The sequence below is a fragment of the Rhinatrema bivittatum genome, chromosome 9, assembly GCF_901001135.1.
Source record: "Rhinatrema bivittatum chromosome 9, aRhiBiv1.1, whole genome shotgun sequence".
NCBI classification, from domain to species: domain Eukaryota; kingdom Metazoa; phylum Chordata; class Amphibia; order Gymnophiona; family Rhinatrematidae; genus Rhinatrema; species Rhinatrema bivittatum.
In genome coordinates, this window is record NC_042623.1 from 183,572,080 (window position 1) to 183,589,506 (window position 17,427).

Consider the following 17,427-nt stretch of genomic DNA (forward strand, 5'->3'; position numbering starts at 1 on the left):
AAGAGGGTACATGTGCACCCTCGCCCAGAGGATAACCTCAAACGAGGCTGCCATCATCCAAGACATGTAGATAAGACCATTCTATCGAGCGAATAGTCCTTTTTAGGGTTTGAACTTGAGCACTCAACTCTAGCAGAAACACTCTGCCCTGCTTCATATCAAAATGAATGCTTAGATACTCCAGCATCTGAGATGGCTGTAAGCTGCTCTTGGCGAAGTTCACCACCTAGCCTCTCTCTTGCTGTAAGGAGGCCACCTTGCAAAAATCCAGTTGACTCTCTTCCACACTCTTGGTCCAAATCAACCAGTCATCTAGATATGGATGAACCAGAATGCCGTCTTGCACAAGGAAGCTGCTACCACCACCATGACCTTGAAGGTGGTCCTGGGCGCATGGCCAGCCTGAAGAGTAGGGCTTAAAACTTATAATGTCCCAGAATGGCATACCGCAGAAACTGTTGAGGTTCCCAGAAAATGGGAATAAGCAGATTTGCCGCCATCAGGTCCAGAGAGGGGAGAAATCTCCCTGATTGCACCACCATTATTATGGGGTACAGTGTTTCCATTCAGAAATGAGTCACCCTCAAATGTCGATTAACATTTTTGAGATCCAGGATGGGCCAAAAGGATTCCCTCCTTTTTGGGTACAACAAAATAAATGGAATAGTGGCCCATATTTTCTTATGATTTGAGAACAGTAATCACAGCCTTCAAATCCAACAGCCTCCGTAAGGTAGTCTTCACTGCCACCCTCTTCTGTAGAGAGTTGCAAGGAGAGACCATAAAGGCATCCAGAGGAATGCGAAGAAACTCTTATCCCTTCCAGGAACTATTGGTCTGACATGATCTAGATCCACCTCTGATAAAAGCGAGATAGATGCCCTATCTTCTGAACCAGTAGGGGAGTTCTCGCACCTTCATTGAGAAGATCGAAGCTTAGTTCCCAGGGTTTCTGGGCCAAAAGAACTGAGATCTACCGAAGGGACAAGGCCTCTGAGTAGTCGCTCCCCTAAGGCAAAAATGCCTGTAATCTCTAGAGCAGCCTCTTTTCCCAACGGGATGTGAGGCTAGTTTTTTATCCTCAGGCAAACGGGGGACCTGGGATTCCCCCATCTATTTGCCATTTTCTCCAACTCAATGCCGAATAAGAGAATCCTTACAGGGTAACCTTGTGTGATTGGACTTGAAAATTGTGACTGCCAATCAATTTCACAGCCACAACTGAGGTCTAGCTGCTATCACGGAAGCCACCCCCTCTGGCAGCCGTTCGAACAAGGTCACAGCCTGCATCAGCTAAGGTCGCTTCCAGTTCCATTACCATTCTGCCTGCTGACCCAACTCCCTCAGATTCCTGAGAGAGACACAAACCAGCCCAAACCTCCAGGGTGCAACAAGAAGCAATTTGCAAATTCATCGCTAAGGCCTTAAAGGCCTGCTGAAGGATAGCCTTAATTCTTCTACCCTGAGCATTCCTTATAGCTGCCCCTCCTTCCACTGGAATGGTGGTCCGCTTGGTAACAGAACACACCAGTGCATCCACCTTCGTGAAACGTAACTGTTCCCTTGCCTTCTGATCCAAGGGGTCCAGATCTGCTAAAGTGCACCCCCTTTAAAGTTTCCTTCTGGAGTACTCCATTCAAGGTCAATCAACTCTTGAATTACCTCTAGAAGGGGAAAGAAACATAACCTAAACATATCCTAACAGGCACAAAAAAACGAGAACATAACACACTGGCTCCCAATAAAATACTGAATAGAATATAAGACACTGACCATCACACACAAACTAATATATAAAGATCAAACTGGTCAGCCATAAACATCAGTCTTCACACGTCCCAACAAAACCTATGTTCAAACAACAAAGGCCTCCTGACAATTCCCTCCGTCCAAACAGCACAACTCACAACAATCCGAGAAAGAGCATTCTCCCTCGCCAGCCCCAAATTATAGAACACACTTCCAACTGAACTTAGAATGCAACCCAACTTAAAAACATTCAAAAAGATCTGAAAACATGGCTGTTCATCAAAGTTTACAAAGACACCCAAGGTCACCCAACAGACCTCCTAACCGTACATAAACATGCTAATTTCCCTCAGACAATATATCACCGTGAACACTTAGTATTGCCAGCTTGTAACATAACTGTTCCCATTAATTGTTAACTATCTTAATGCTACCTTTCTCTGTACCTCTCCCTAACTGTTATAATATGTTATAATTGTTTTTTGGTTACCATGTTATAATGTAAAATAGGGCGGACTACGCCCTATTCTCTTGGTTATCTGGAAACCGATGTGATATCTCGATTGAATGTCGGTATATAAAAGAAATAAATAATAATAATAATAATAATAACTGTACTTTGATCTGACTGTACCTGTCCCTACCTGTACTTATACCTGACTATGCTTATGTTACCCGACTATGATTATGATCTTTGTACTACCCATTTAAATTATCCCTCCGTTCGAAATTTGTAAACCGTTGTGATGGTGAAACCGATTGATGGTATATAAAACTCAATAAATAAATAAATAAATAAACAAACAAACAAACAAACGCTTTGCGTAGGGTGACCAATATGGATTCTTCTTCTGCGGACCCATAGAGCCAACCCCATCGACACTAAGTGTCTTCAAAATCTGAGACAACAGACCCGGCAACTCATCTCAATGAAGGAAACAGAGCAGCGTGGCTCTAAATCCAGGGGAATTTCCCCCTCCTCCAGAAGGGAGAAACCCAAATCCCTGGAAACATCCAACATATCCTCACCCACATCCTTCTGAACATCATCAGAATCCACTTCACCACTGTGCTTGCACATAGTGGAACTCCAAGTACATGAACCCGATTTAGGAGGTATTGCCACCTCCATTGGGCGACCCTGCAGAAAAGTTTGTAGACCCTGGAAAAATTCTACTCAGGAAAAGGAGGATGGGTCTATAACAGATCCCATAGGCCAACTTATACTCTCTCCGACAGAACAGCCCCCGAAGATGTCTCTGTCATCAGGAAGGAAGAAGGAAACGCCCCCGTTGTGTCTTCAGCCCCACTCCCCTTTGGCTGAGGGGATGGACCAGCATCAGCAAAATCAATAGGAGGCAAATCGTCTCGAGGATCCAGACCGCACTGACACAGACTCGCAGAAAGCTCTGGCTGTATTGCCCTTATATGGCAAATCGCCCAGATCACAAGAAGCTTAGATTTCTTTGTCACTGGCATCATATTTCCCCACACTGAGCTGTATGCGACTACTTGTAAACCTAAAAATAATGTATGTGCACAAGTACGCACTCACATACAGCCTTAGGAGTATGTGCCCAGGAAACCCCGGCACGTACCTATGCACATATAGGCTGCGGCCTTATGTGTACAAATGCGTACACATGTGCGCGCCTACATCACCACACCACCACGCGGCAAGAATAAGTGCACACAAGGGTTGCAGAAAAGAAACGTCGCTGCCGCGGCCTACCACGCTGCTGGAGAAATCAAGCCTGAGAGCAGGGTCTAGCCAAAGGCTGCTCAACCCAGCAAGCCCGTGCCACCTCCACACCTCACTAAACTCCCCAGAAAAGTGAGAGGGAAGAAGACCTAGTAAGGAAAGGAATGGGGAAATAAAACTTACCTACCCTCTCTTTTCCTTTACTCCCTGGCTGAGAGCATAAATGGGTCTATGGCTACAGTGGGGAGAGAGAGTAAAGGCCTTCACCACCAAGCCTCCCTCCTCTTCTAACCACTTCTATTTTATTTTATAGTCCATGCCTGACTAGGCTGCTGGACTCAAGACACTCAACTGAGGGAGGGACCCACTGGTGTCACTCTCAGGAGCTCAAGCGGTGCTTCCAAACTTCTTTCTTCCTATTCTTCCTTTATTTATTTTTATTATTTTACTACACGCAATTCCCAGTAGGGAGACGCATGTCCACCATCTGCTGGAGACGAGTGCTGGGCTAATATATGGTCAAGGCTATATGTCCATGACGTCAGCTTTATTTCGTCTCCATCTGCTGGTAGAGGTGCATAACCCACTCGTGTGGATTGGCCTGCCTGAGAGCAGAGGAAAAAGGGGTTGACATAGAGGTCATGCACACAGTCAGAGGCAGAGCCAGGACTGGAACTAAAGAATAGGGAGATAAAGGGTTCACATCAAGACCATGCACAAATTTGGAGGCAGAGTCAAGATTAGAATGGAGGCATATGAAGATAAAAGGGTTCAGATTGAGGTCACTCAGAGTTAAAGACAGAGCCAGGATTGGAACTGAAAGACTAGAAGAGTTCACATCATGGTCATGCACATAGACAGAGGCAGAGCCAGGACTGGCCCTGAAGGACAGGGAGATAAAGGGATTCACACTGAGGTCACACACAGAGGCAGAGCCAAGATTAGAACTGAGGCCCAGGAAGAAGAAAGGGTTCTGACTGAGGTCACACTGTCAGAGGCAGAGTCAAGACTGATATGGAAGGACAGGGAGATCAAGATGTTCGCAGTGAAGTCACAGAATCAAAGGCAGAGCCCAGGAACTGAGGAAATGAGGCACAGGGAGATAAAGGTGTTTCCCAACAAGTTCACAGACAGTCAGTGGCAGAGCTGAGGCACAGTGAGATAAAGGGAGTTGCCAGAGTCCATGGGATGGGCTTTTGAACTTGCATTCCAGGAGCTCTCCTGAGTCACAGTTCATTGCTTTGACCACCCGACCACACCTAGGCTAGTGACTGGATAAAGTGGTATTCAGGGCAAGGATAACTTGAGACACCCCCTCCCTTTCCTTTTAGGTTCATGTGCTGACAGATTCACAGCCCGACTCAAAAGGGCCGCATGGTGACTCCCCCCCCCCCCCCCCCCCTTTGGTCCTGGGTTCTGCTTGCCCACCCATTGTGATGGTCCTTCCCAGCACACACCAACACTAAGATCAGGGACCTTCATTTTCAATTTAGAAGGATTCCCATCCCCCCCCCCCCCAAATCCTGTGATTTACAAAAAGTTTTTTTTTTTTACTACTCATTTTTACCTGAATTTTGTTACATTCAACATGCAGAATTTTGTTTTGGTCTTTTACCCCTTCCCCATATTAAGCTGTCCACCCAAACACTCCAGCACAAACCCCCATGCCACACAAGAGAGGCTGAGCTTCTGTCCACCAAAATAAATCCTGAGTGCAGATGTTTACCTGCTTTTTTTTTTTTTTTTTTTTTTTTAGTTATAAACTGCTAAATTCCCAGGAAAAATAAAATAAAAACCAAAAACTAATATGTATCATAGCAATCTTATGTTTTAACATTTAAGGACCCAGGCACCCTATATCCCAGGAACTTCATGAAAATAAAAAAACAACATAAAAAAAAAAAAAAAAGCATTCATAGTGCCAATGTCTCCCATGACATTCCAGCCTCAAAGTCCCAGCTGTGCATCTACTTCTAGATTTAATTCAGCCTGACATCATCTTTACATGCACAAGGGGGACAGGATGAGAAGCTCCACTGAAGAATTGTAATTTTAGCAGGCTATTTGCTGACACCTGCTCCCTTTTGTTTCTCCCATCACCCAGAGAAGCAGGAAAACAACAAAAGTGAGCAGGACCCTTTGTGATCTGCCACGAGAAAGCAATGAGATGGCCACGTGATGAGCTCAGGTCCCCTGCATTATTTAGAAAGGATATTGCCTGCTGCTGCTGGCAAATCTGGACAAGGCACTAGGGGCTGTGACTGCACTGGAGACTGAAAGGTGAGCCCCAGGCTGCTCCCCCAGAGGATATGCTCCACTCACTCACAAGTTTTTATACTGAACATTTGTTTTTTTAGAAATGCTAATGTAAATGGCAAGTAAAGTTTATGGCTGCTGTGAATCTTCCTGCTGACGATAGAAAATCAATAAACAGGGCGGTAGGCTTTTGCCATATTGTGTCCGAGAAAAAAGGCAAATGTAAAAAATAAGTTTCATATAAACTGGTGGGAGGAACAGGAGCTCTCATGGTCACCTGTCATGACGTAGATGAGATCTGAGGCGGCTTTTGGGCAATTAAGTAAATACACTGCTGCCATAGACCCTGCTCATAGCAACGTGGTAAATGACAGCAGATAAAGACCAAAAAGTCTAGCCAGTCTGCCCAGCAAGTTGCTTTTGGTAGTAACTGCTGCTCCGTGCAGCTTACCCCATGCCTACTACTCCTATGAGGGCTGCTGGGAAAGTGCAAGAAGTTGTCAAACAAAGTTCTATATTTTGATTCATTGCTCGTAGAATTTCTTTACTTGTAGGCTGGCTCCGCTCCCACAGTTCAGGCTCTCTCGTCGGCCAACCCTGAAACATTCCTGCGACTCCCCTTCCAACCCAGGATCAACAAAACCAGTTTTTCAGTATCACCCAGATTTCTGCTAACTTGTGGTTATTTCTGTTTTAATAAACTGATGTACAAATGGGTGCTTAGAGCCACTCAGGTGTGATGAGGGATGCTGAGGGGGCCACAGGAATCCCACAGGGGTAAGAGAAGATATGCGAGGGGAGAACGCACCGTGGAGCATCCAAATCCTTGCAGGGTGAGAGGCGTCCCAAAGAAAGGCAACCAAAATGGTGTAGGGTCTGCCCTATAAGCTACATGAGGCTGAAGGACCTAAATACATAGACACTAGAGGAAAGGAGAGACTTTAAAATAGCAGAAAGTTATTAATAGGGACGCACTATTGTCTTTTTCATTTTGTTTCAATTTAGAGCACACCAAAGGAACATGAAATAAAAACAAACAACAAATAAAATGAAGAAAAAAAAAATAGAGAGACTAATATTCAAAGGCATTTAACTGGATAACTCTTTATGCATCTAAACGTCACCTTTTCAATATCACCAGTACTTATCTGGCTAACTTTTGGCCAGATAAGTCATCATCTGGTTAAAAATTAGCCACATAAGTTATGGGCACTTTAAGTATATTCCAGAGCGGAGACACGTTAGCCAGGAAACTGATAGTGGGAATTAGCTGAATGAGTTATTTGGCTAACACTAGTCAGCCCAGGAGCAGAATATAGCCAGTTAAATGGCAACAACGAAATAAAGTGGCATGCAAGCCTGGCAGCCCAATTCCCAGGCCGAGCTCCCCCCCCCTTCCCCTCCAAGAGCACTTTCAGGCCGATGCAATAAAGTGCGCATAAAATAACGCATGGCCAAACTGGGCACAGTCACCTCTCTTGGGTGCCCAATGCAACATGCAAATGAGCTGCCACACTAAAAGGGACTGGCGATGGGTAATAATTTGTGTCTCCCTAGTGCTCTGCATCGGGCGCCCACAACAGCCTGGCCAGAGCTCCCTCCCCACACCTGGCGGGGCTGACCCGATTGGTCCTTTTCCCTGACGCTTGTCAGAGTGGACCAATCAGAGGTAAGTGAAGGAGTGAATAAATTAAGTGCCCGACCCTTCATATTAATTTATTCACTCCTTCACTTCCTGCTGGCAGGGGTTCCAATTGGGCCAGACCTTGGAGATGCTGCTTTTTTTTTTGTTGTTGTTGATTCATTGAGCGCGGCATGATTCTGCTTTCTGTGGTTCCTCCTAATTAGTATCACGCCAATACTAACAGGAGGAATCACAGAAAGCAGGATTTTTTGGGTTTTTTTTTTTTTTTCCCGGTGAGCCCTTGAGTACTGCATGCTCTAACGCCAGCTCTTGGGCAGGCATTAAATTTGCTGCGTTAAAATTGGCGCCTTGGCCGCGCAGCAATTTTTGGCATCATGGGGTAATAGCTGATAGCCTTATCTATATGGAATTTGCATGTGATGAGCGCCATCAGCTACGCAGTCGATTGGACACACTAATCCCTGTATTGCATCAAGGGTTATTTTAGCGCGTCCAATAGAGCGTTACCCAGTGCGCTAACCTAAGTGCGCTACATTGCATTGGCCTGTTTAAAAGTAAAACTGGTAGAGGTCTGCTGGTTCAGAATTCACAGACCTGCTTGCACTCCCATTGCAACCATACCCTTGAGGCTGAAGCTTAGGTCCAGGTCAGGGTGAAAGCCTGGCCTCCTTCCCTAGCGAGAGCAGTAAGGGAGCACAGGACTAAGGGATAAGGACTCAGGTCCCCATATACAGTCAGAGCCCTTGAGGGATGCACAATTGGGGGTAAAGGGGCACATGCAAAAGGAAAACTGCCAGCAATGCTGCATTCTAGCTAAAGGCTTTTACATTTGAAAATTTGAAATGTTATAGCCAGAACCTCTAGTGACAAAAAGAAATGCAAAGCCAAGCAGTCGACGATGAAATAAAGAACTTTACAGAGGATCACGGATATTCTGTGCTGCCTTCTTCAATGGTCACTTGTAAGCATATGGAAAACCTTTTTATATAAAGTCCAGTGTGCTTAGTGTTGTTTTTGGAGATTCAATTGGAGACAAACCTCAACAGGCTCCAGTCCTGTGAGATCGCAGAAGCTAAGCAGCATTGGTTATGGTCTGTAGTTGGGTGGATGGAGGTCTTCCAAAGAGGAGGCTGCTGTCCTGATACATGTATATTTATGTAGAGAGAGAGAGTGAGTGTAGTTTTGTATCTTCTTTTTGAGCAGTATAAAACCACAGATATCAGGGTGTAATTGAGCATTATGCAGCTGAGATGTTGAGCAGAGTCCGTCGCACTTTCTTCTGTGGACATTAAGATTAGAGCACTAGTCGCTTCATAATATAGGGCTATTAAACCTGGTCTTACGCAATATGGCAACTTTTAAAATTCCCCCCTATCTTTATCTATTTTCTAAAGGAAAATTAGTTTCTTACCTGATAATTTTCGTTCCTGTAGTACCAAGGATCAGTCCAGGACACCTGGGTTGTGACCCCGCACCAGCAGATGGAGACAGATTAAAACTTGTGGGCGGAAGCTACATATGCTCCTGTGCCAGTCACAGCCCCTCAGTCATACGTAATGTCCAAGTAGACAAAAAATAGAACAACCAAACTAAATAACTAACCTTAACAGGGAGCCAATTCAAGGACCCCAACCGGAACAGAACCCCAAAACGAGGGAACAAGCAATAACTGGAATAGTTAACAAAGAAATAGCGGACTCTACGTTTCTTCAGAACAGTACGGGCGGGATCCTGGACTGATCCTTGGTACTACAGGAACGAAAATTATCAGGTAAGAAACTAATTTTCCTTTCCCTGTACGTACCAGGATCAGTCCAGGACACCTGGGGTGTACCAGAGCTAAACTACCGAGGGTGGGAAGCAGAGAGTCCCGCTCGGAGTACCCTCTCTCCAAAACCCCCAGAATCCGCAGCCTGAACATTCCAACCGATAGTGTCTAATGAAGGTTATGTAAGGACTTCAGGAGCTGCCATACAAATCTCTTGAGGCGGAAACCTGAGAAGATTCCGCCCAAGACGCAGCAAGAGCTCTTGTCGAATGAGCCCTGAGACCGTTCGGGATAGGCTTCCCTCGTAACACGTACGCTGAGCCGATGGCCTCTTTAAGCCACCGTGCAATTGTCGTCCTGGAAGCCGGGCCCCCTTTCTTTGGGCCCGAGAATAGAACAAAGAGATGATCCGACACCCGGAAAGGGTTAGTGACTTCTAGATAACGGAGGAGGACCCTCCGCACATCCAACTTCCGCAATTCTTTCCATTGCGGGTCCGAATATTCAGCACTGCGAAAGCGGGAAGCTCAATAGACTGGTTCAATGAAACGGTGACACCACACTTTTGGCAAAAAAAGACGGGAACCCGTGCGCAGGGAAACTCCCGCATCTGAAATCCGCAGGAATGGCTCCCGACAAGACAAAGCCTGTAATTCCGAGACTCTCCGAGCCGAGGTAATCGCAACCAGGAAAACGGTCTTTAAAGTAAGATCCTTAAGAGTAGACTGTTTTAAGGGTTCGAACGGAGCCGTAGACAAAGAAGAAAGGACCCAATTAAGATTCCAGGAGGAACATGGATGATGTAGTGGTGGACCGAAGATGTTTAGCCCCCCGAAGAAAACGAGACACATCGGGATGCAGGGCCAGAGAGGAACTGCGAACCTTACCCGGCAAACAACCAATCGCCGCCACCTGTACACGAAGGGTACAAGAAAGCCCTTTGGCTAGCCGGCCTGAAGAAAAGCCAGAATATCAGAGACGGAAGCGGAAATGGGATCTAGCCCTCGGCTGACACACCACTCCTCAAAAACTACCCAGACACGTACATAAGCCAAGGACGTAGACTGCTTTCTGGACCGCAGTAACGTGGCTACCACCGCATCTGAATAGCCTTTTTTCTTTAGACGTTGCCTCTCAAAAGCCATGCCGCGAGACAGAAGTGATCCGCATCCTCCAAACAAACGGGGCCCTGACGAAGGAGCCCCGGAAACCCCTGTAGCCGAAGGGGAGCATCCACCGACAGCTGAACGAGATCCGCAAACCAAGGGCGCCGTGGCCACTCCGGCGCTACCATGATCACGTTGGATGGGTGCAACTCTATGCGCCTTAAGATCTTGCCTATCATTGGCCACGGAGGGAAAACGTACAGCAACACGTTGGTTGGCCAAGGAAGAACCAGCGCATCGACGCCCTCGGCTCCTCGCTCCCGACGTCGACTGTAAAACCGAGGAGCCTTCGCGTTGTGCCACGTGGCCATCAGGTCCATGTGGGGCAGCCCCCACCGATCGCAAATGAGATGAAAGGCATCTTCCGTCAGCTCCCATTCTCCGGGGTCGAGGTGGTGTCGACTGAGGAAGTCCGCCTGAACATTGTCGACCCCGGCAATGTGAGACGCTGCTATGGAGTTGAGATGGCGCTCTGCCCAGCTCATCAGAAGCTTTGCCTCTTCCGCCACAAGTGGACTTCTTGTCCCCCCTTGGCGATTGATGTATGATACTGTTGTTGCATTGTCCGACAACACACGGACCGCCTTCCCTTGGACCAACGGGAGGAAGGCTTGCAGAGCCAGGCGCACTGCTCTGGTTTCCAGACGGTTGATGGACCACTGCGACTGGACGGAGGACCATCGGCCCTGTACCGACTTGTCTAGGCAGACCGCTCCCCAACCGGAGAGACAGGCATCCGTTGTCACCACTGTCCAGTCGGGGACCAACAGAGACACTCCGCAAGTGAGATGGCCCGGATCGAGCCACCAGTGAAGACTCTCCCGCGCCTGAGTCGTGAGTGGAAGTGGTAGGTGGAACTCTTCTGATACCGGCTTCCATCGGGAGAGCAATGCAAATTGTAATGGTCGCAGATGAGCAAAAGCCCAAGGAACCAACGCCAGTGTGGACGCCATAGATCCCAGAACCGTCAGATAATCGCAAACCAGCGGCAGCTGAAGACTTAATAATCGATGCACTTGACACTGAAGCTTGTGTGCGCGATCCGTGGACAGAAAAACCTTGCCCTGCTTCGTGTCGAATAGAGCTCCCAGGTATTCCAAGGACTGGGTAGGAACAAGCTGACTCTTGTTGAGATTGACAACCCAACCTAAGGTCTGCAACAACTGGAGGACTCTGGCTACCGCCTGACGGCAACAGGTCTCGGACTTGGCCCGAATCAGCCAATCGTCCAAGTAGGGGTGCACCAGGAACCCCTCTCGTCGAAGGTGAGCCGCCACCACTACCATCACCTTTGTAAATGTTCGCGGAGCCGTGGCGAGGCCGAAGGGAAGAGCCCGAAATTGGTAGTGTCTGCCCAAGATGCAAAATCTGAGAAATCTCTGGAAAAACGGCTGAATTCCGACGTGGAGGTACGCCTCCGTGAGGTCTAAGGAGGCCATGAATTCGCCTGGACGAACCGAGGCAATCACTGACCGAATCGTTTCCATCTTGAAGTGTGGAATACGCAGACATTTGTTTACTCCTTTGAGATCCAAAATCGGTCGGGACGTGCCATCCTTCTTCGGCACGATGAAGTAAATGGAATAACGACCCGCGCCTTGTTGATTGGGAGGAACGGGGACGATTGCTCCTAAATCTTCCAGGCGCCGGAGGGTGCTTAGCACTGCCGTCATCTTTTTTGGGCACTTGCAGGGTGACATCAGGAACTTGTCTGCTGGAGTCCGTGCAAAATCTAACGCGTAACCGTGTCTTATGACGTTGAGGACCCACTGATCGGACGTTATTTTGGCCCATTCCTCGAAAAACAAGGTCAGCCTCGCCCCTACGTTTGGAACGGAGGCCAGCGGCTGCCGTAAGGAATGGACCCGCCGTATCTCATTGAGAGGCTTTGGGCCCCGTGCTGGACGGGGTGCCTCCCTGTCTGCCGTAACGTTTCCCCCGAAAGGACTGTGGCCATGAAGAAGCCCGGGAAGAAGTCGAGCGATAAGACTGACCCGAGGACCTCTGTGGACGAGATTCTTGTTGCCTCGGAACCGGGATCTGGCCGAATAAGAGGACCGGGCTCTGGACCTGTCTTCTGGGAGTTTAAAAGCCCTGTTCTCACCAAGAGAAAGCATCAGATCATCCAACTCTTTAAATAATAACTTTCCCTTGAAGGGCAGGGCTCCAAGGTGAGCCTTGGAGGATCCATCCGCCGCCCAATTGCGAAGCCAAAGCAAGCGGCGCGCCGAGACAGCAGAAACCATGGATCTAGGAAGTACGTAGTAGATCAAAGAGCATCCGCACCATAAGCAATGGCAGCCTCTAGGCGATCCGCCTGCGTGGCCTCTTCAGGGAAAGACCTGCATTCGCCTGTAGAACTTGGGCCCAGCGCAAACTAGCCCGCATGGCATAGTTGCTACAGATAGCAGCCGGACTCCCAATGCTGAGACCTCGAAGATCTTCTTGAGCTGCACCTCCAGCTTCCTGTCCTGTATGTCTCTAAGGGCCGTGGCCCCAGTGACCGGAATCGTGGAACGTTTCGTTACCGCTGACACCGCAGAATCCACCTTTGGAAGCCGAAGAAGTTCCAGTGCGTCCTCCAGCAGGGGGTAGAGCTTATCCAGCTTTGGTTACCTTCAGTCCCAGCTCAGGAGTGTCCCACTCCCGAAACAAAATGTCCGATGCCGAGAAATGGAATGGGAAGGCTACCGCTGGACCAGTGAGTCCCAGCAGGACTGGGTCCATAGTTGCTCCGGGGCGAGAACTGTCGGTGGGGCTTCAACCCCTAACTCGTTGAGAATTGCCGGATAAGCGGGGACAGCTCGTCCCTTCGGAAAAGACGTACCACCTTCGGGTCGTCCCCATCACCGGCTTGCAAAGGTTTGCCCGGCCCCGACTGGGCAGAATTGTCCCCCGTCGCGCCATCGACCCCCGTCAGGGGCTTGTCGGGCGGATCCACCTCATCTTGTGAGGTGGAGTCGGTATCTGTATCCTGCGGGACACCTCTTGGTGTCCGTTTTCTGTCGCAGGGTCATCCCGGGATTTTTTCTTTGGAGTGTCCCTTTGGAGTGGCCATGCAGCTCCTTGCGCCTGCGGCCCTTGTATTTTAAAACTTTGCGCAGCAGGAGGGCAAAATCCGCCGAAAACGAAGACTCCGAATCTGAGGTGACCGAATCATCACCATCCTCATCCGGGGACTTAGCCCCCCCGGTGGAAGCCCCCCCTGAAGACCGTTGTTGAGGCGACAACGCGGGAGGCACGGCAGAATCCCCTGCAGGTTCCTGCCTGACTTCATGAACGAAGCCAAGATGGCCGCCGCTCCCGCACTGAGCGGGAAGGGTCAGCTGGCGTGACAGAAACGGCGGGAGTGCGCGACGGCGACCGCACCGACCGGGAACGGACCCCCCTGCTTGTTGTAGACGGTCCCTCCCCGCCCGGAACGCAGGCGGAACAAATCCCCTCACGGGAGAGCCGCGCGCGCGCGAGCCGCAAGCGCGGCAAACTGTACCCCGAGGCATCCTCACAGTCGCAACGGAAGTGAAAAAAAATAAAAATAAAATTTAAAGCGCCGAAAAACTCCCCTCCCCTCGCCGAACCGAGGACCTTTTCCCCCCCGGCGAAGAAGAAAACGGAGAGCCGCACAAACAAAGAAAAATAAAATACACTTTTTTTTTTTTTTTAATCAAACCTGCCGCTGTCCAGGGTCCTGGGGCCTGCTCCTGTTGGGGGTGAGTGAACCGGGCTCCCCGGTGTCACCCCGACGCTGCTGCTTTGGCAGTTCGGGTCCTCGACCCTCAGCAGCGGCCTCAACCAGGGGGGGATGGTCCTCTCAGAACCTTCCCACCCCCCTGGGAGGCAGGACGGACAGCTTCTGTTTAACTACTCTAACCAGAATTAGAATTAAAAATTTACCTTAGATACAAACTGAGCAGAAAATTAGTAAAATAACTAAAATAACCCTGACTAAACTAAGAATCAGTCCTCAGGGCACCCAGAGGCTGTGACTACACCTGCACCACCTACTGGAGACAGAGTAAGACTGAGGGGCTGTGACTGGCACAGGAGCATATGTAGCTCCGCCCACAAGTTTTAATCTGTCTCCATCTGCTGGTGCGGGGTCACAACCCAGGTGTCCTGGACTGATCCTGGTACGTACAGGGAAACCATATAGTCCGCTTAGCCACCATGCTACTGAAACTCTATCCCATGAAACCTTTACACAGCACTCAGGAGAAGACAATTATCCAGCTGCTCTAATAATAATGTGTTCTATGCTTATTCTTTGCAGTATCAGGGCCTACATTCTGTAGCATGATTTGATCTCATCATTAAGGGATCATCTTCCACTTCTAAAGGAAACAGTACAAACAGCATTTGTGCAGCAGAGCTGAAGGGGGCCTGCTGGGACCTCCAGGACCTTTCCACTCCCAGCTGGAACCTTTTTTCAGTCAGTTCAGTGTTCCTTTCCTTCACATATGTGCTTTTGTTTTTTTAAACTTTCTCTCATTTGTACTTTCTCCTCTATAGCTAATCTTTTACAGCTATCAGCTCATTCAGTATTAGTTGGTATTTACTGAATTTTTGACCCAGGGGATATCAAGATGAGTTGGAGATGGTTCATTTTAGTGCATGAAGCTTAGAGAAACTAGACAATTGCATAATTTGTTGAGAAGTTGGGCTTCAGCAGCTCCATGGGAAGATGTCACAGGGTTTTTTCTCTAGAAAGGCCAAAGGCCCAGAAGCACAGAGACCAGCTCACTCTATTTGGTCACCTGTTGGCAGAACAGGACCGCTTGGTTCACCCCATCTGCCTATTGTGTTGTTAGAGGTCCTACTCAATCTCTAGTCGCCTTTCCTGCTTGCTGCACCACTAAGGTTGCCTTCTCTCTCCCCAAGCATGCCTGAACTCTGTCCCTGTATTTTTCTGGGCCAGCAGTTTTCTCCTTCGGGTTTCCAGCAAAATCAGAACCAGGCTCTACTGGGTGCAGGGTTGCGAGTCTTCATCCCAAATTACCCAGGCTTTTCCTCTCATTTTATAATCCCCTCCCAACCAACCCCGACTCCTTACGGACAGCAACATGTGTGCATCCTGAGTCTAACTACTAGGCATTGGAGGGCTGGGACTTCCTCCTGCTTGAGGCTGTGTACATTGCCTCTGCAGCATCTCCAGCTGGTCCAAAGAGCCGAAGCTGTGCTCAGAAATCAAACCTAGGTCTCCTGCCCGGCAGTGTGCAAGGCTGTCATTGTTTCGACTGCTCCCATCTGCACTGGAAATCTTTCCCAGGTGTGCCCCATTCTCAGGGAAAAATTGAATTTAATCTCCGATTTATATTCTGCCTTTCGTGACTGTTCAGCCACGTCATAGCAAAGTACATTCAGGTACTGTAGGTATTTCCCCTATCACTCTAAGGGTCTGATTTACTAAGGTTTTTATTTACTTATTTCTCAGATTGTCTATACTGCTCAAACAGAAATCTGGTCAAAGCGGTGTACAACAAAAATAAATAATAATATACAATAAATCACATGCGATTTAAAACTTCCAATGCTGCTATTATTTAAAAACTACCCACTTGTTCCTATTATGAATTTGGATAAAACCAAGCCTTCACTTTCTTTCTGAATGACAAATAGTTCCTCTCCAACCTAATATCCAAAGGGGCTTAATTCCAAAACAGTGCCCCATATACTGAGAACAGCTGCCTCTGGAAGGTCTCGTTCTTAATCACTTTAACCGCAGGAACTGTAAATAATGGACCACGTGTAAATTACACCCTGGGGTGCATCTCTGCCATTGATTACTGAAATAATCTGCACCCTCATTACAATTCACCTTATACATTAGGGTCTTGATCTTAAATGTTATCCTTTCATTGACAGGAAGACCGTGCAATTCCTTTAGGAGAAGTCTGACGCTAATCCTTCTTGGATATCCAAGCAGCAGCCTAGCTGACATATTTTGCATTACTTGGGAGGCGTTGCATATGTTTCACTGCTCTCCCATTCTGTCTCTATGGGAAAAATGCTTCGTAAACGAGGGTGAAAGGTCTTGCCCGAGGTCACAAGGACTAGCAGCAGGCTTTGAACCCTGGCTTCCCTAATTCGTAGCCCATTGGTTTACTTGGAAAGTCAGGCAGAACTTGGAGTTTTCTGGATTTTATTCAGTAGCGTCATGGAGTGGAAAGTTCTTTACCAAGATGTACTGAAAGACACACAAAGGAGAGCAGCTTGCAATGCAGAGCCACATTTATACCCTCCCTGAGAACTTCCAGTATTATTTTCTCATATTTTCAGTTTTCCCAATGAATGAGCACGGTGGAGTGAAGGTGAAGAGTGTGGCAGTAAAAGCTGTGGGAACAGAGGTGGGCTTTGTAGAAATTTTTACCTTTTTCCTTCCATGAATCCTCCTACACCAGTCCACTCAAGGCAAGTGGGTTATGACCCCCCACCAGCAGATGGAGGCAGAGAACACAGTTTCCATGGTGACATCATTGCTACTACCTAGAAGTGGTGCAGCACAGGAACAACTCAGTATTTCTCTAACATAGCACGCAACAGAACAGAAACATTAAATTGAAAAACATATTTCAAAACCTTTAAAAATGTTTATTATTGGAGAGACCACGTGTACTCACTACCTGACCATGCCTTGTAAGGAACAGAAATGACACCTAACAAAATGGAGGACAGGAGAGTAAACATAACCGAAGGCTGGCTGGAGGATCCACCTCTCTGAAATACATCTCTATAAGACAGGCACCTGACAAAGATTTCCTCCTTTCCAATGTGGCCCAGCTTCCCGGGAGAGTCCTAGACTGGTGTAGCAGGATTCATGGAAAGAAAATGAACAGGCACAAATGTCTCCTTCCATTTCATCCTGCTACACCAGTCCAGTCAAGAGAAACAGGAAGTACCAAAGCCCAATTAGCTCATAGGGAGGGAGCGAAGGCTGCTATGAGAATGCCAGTCCTAAATGTTGCATTCTCCTTGGCAAACACATCCAATCTAAAATGCTTAACAAAAGAATGCGAGGACTAGCAAGTAGCTGCCTCAGCAATATCCACTGGTGCAACAGCAATTTCTTCCACTCAGGAAGAAGACTGAGCTCTAGTAGAATAAACACAAATAATCTCGGACATCAGATGGCTATAGAGTATAT